Source organism: Natrix helvetica, assembly GCF_964273705.1.
Source record: "Natrix helvetica genome assembly, chromosome: 1".
In the NCBI taxonomy this organism is placed as follows: domain Eukaryota; kingdom Metazoa; phylum Chordata; class Lepidosauria; order Squamata; family Natricidae; genus Natrix; species Natrix helvetica.
Window position 1 is genome coordinate 91,694,026 of NC_138548.1, and position 2,355 is coordinate 91,696,380.

At 42.5% G+C, this 2,355-nt stretch overlaps 1 protein-coding gene across 7 annotated transcripts in view; it reads left to right on the forward strand.

The window, feature by feature from the left end:
• The window catches only part of NAV2 (neuron navigator 2), a 316,849-nt gene that overhangs the window by 57,459 nt on the left and 257,035 nt on the right, over nucleotides 1-2,355 (forward strand). The gene's annotated exons all lie outside the window — the stretch shown is intronic.

A 2,355-nucleotide genomic window follows, 5' to 3' on the forward strand; every position in this document is an offset into this window, starting at 1 on the left:
ATCATCTGAAGAAAAATCCTGGTGATTCATCTTGAATTTGGGATGTTTCATGTTCAAGCTTGACCAGTTTAGGTTGCCCTTGACTAAATTGATAATTTTAGTCTTTTAATCAACAGATTAAAGTGGTAATTGGTAAAGTGACCAAAATTGAAGAAATGTAGCTTCTCTTAAATCAACAGGGACAGAGGGCATACAAATCAAGAACTTGAATTGCAGAAAAGACAGATAGCATAACAAGCTTTAGGGAAGATTTTTCTTGTCTAGCTTTCATGCATATCCTGAAAAGGCAATATAAATTAGGATGTTAGGTTGAAGTATGCTGAGCCTCATGGTAAGAATTAGTGAAATAGATAAAAGAACTTTATGTGATAAGACTTTGATGATTAAAGTAGAACCTTCTCCTGAAGGTCAGTTCTCATTTTCTACTTTGTACCTATGACAGGTTCAAACTGCATAATTCCTATTTATCCACACAGCTTCATATGTATCTGTTTAGAATATTTCTGAATTTATTAATTCTGATATTTAAATATATATATATTTACAGTCCTTTATGTGCATACATATGCATTTTGTAAATGACAACAAAGCTTTAGCCTTTGGTCTTAGTTACTTATATTACAAATACTATACGCATGACAATATACATTGGCAAGAGTAGTAGTCTTGTAATGGTATGTAGGAATGACCTTGGCAGACAGGGTAAAAAGACGCAGCCAAGGGAACAGTCAGATTAAAAAGCAATTTAGCCCACAGCAGCAATATGGACAAAGCAAGAGACTCAGAAGCCCCCTAGTTTCTTGGGTTATAAAGGGGATGAGGGAAGAGATATTCATTAAGACATGGAAGTTTCTGTTAATGCAACCTTGCACTAAGGTAGAACTGTAAAGCTTACAGTTATGTTTCCTGCTTGGTCTACCTCACAAGGCTGACAATTCCTGACTAATCTTTAGGCTAAATAGCAAGTGTCTAGATCCCTGGTGACGAATGGGGGAGATGGGGTCCCTCCACCTCCTGGAGTCCATTACGATGCAGAGCCACAATGCGATCCTGTGTCGGTGTAGGCTCGCTCTTGCCTCCTGGTTGCTTTTTCTGTAGAAAAAGCAACCTGTGTTGGGATGCTCCATCTCCCTGCTAGACAGTTGAGCTTCGGCGGGGTGCTCCTGGGCTCGTTGGCCTCTGGAAGTCAGATTCCCACCACCCAGCACCAGTTCATGGGTTCTTTCCCTGAATTTCAGTAGTGAAATTCATTTTTTTTACTACCTGTTCTTGGGAATGGCTTGGTGGGCATGGCAGGGGAAGGATGCTGAAAAATCTCCTTTTCCACCCCGCTCCTGGGGAAAGATAACGCAAAATCCCCACCCTTCTCCTGGGGGAAGGATATTGCAAAATCTCCATTCCCACCTACTCTGGGGCCAGCCAGAGGTGGTATTTGCCGGTGCTCCAAACTACTCAAAATTTCCACTACCGGTTCTCTGGATATGAATTTCACCCCTGCCACCCCCCCCCCAGGGGGGACATGGGGGAAAGAGAGAGAGAGAAATACAGAGAGAGAAACAGAGAGAGGCAGAAGGAGGGGAGAGGGAAAGAGAGTGTTAGATTGGGTAAAGGAAAGGCACACTAAGGCTTAGGCAACAACAACTCTTTATTGTAACAGAACAACTATTTACAATCCAGCGAAGGTTCAGTCTGACAGCAGCCCTTTTATAGGGAGCTGTCAGACTCTTTGACCAATGAGATTGAATCCCTGTTCCCACCGGAACAGAGAACCTTGGTGGAAACCATTATAACAGTTGCTAATATCTAACAGAGAGAGAGAGAAAGAGAGGGAGTGAGGAAAGAGAGAGGGAGAGGGAAGGAAAGAGAGAGTGAGGAAGGGAAAGAGAGAGGGAAGGAAACAGAGAGAGATGGAGGAGGGAAGGGAAGAGAGACTGAGGAAGGGAAAATGGGTGAGGGAGAGAGAGAGAGAAACAGAGAAAGGGAAAGAAAGAGAGGGAGGGAAGGGGGGAGATAGAGAGAGGGAGAGAGATAGAGAGAGGGAGGGAAAGGGGGGAGAGAGAAAGGAGAGAAAGAGAGAGACAGAGAGAGAAAGAGAGATGGAGGGAGGGATTGAGTGAGTGAGGGAACGAGAGAGGGAGGAAAAGCAAGGGAAAGAACAAGAAAGAAAGGGAAAAGAGAGGGAGGAAAAGAGAAATGATATTACACAACTTTTTCTTTTTTATTGTTGCTAAACGTAATATTTCAAAAGCAGAAAAAAATGGGGCATAAAAGTGCATTTATCACGTTTTTCTTAGAACAATTAGCTGAATGCTGGTGCTTATCATTATTTTAGGTAGTAAAACCTCATTATTCAGG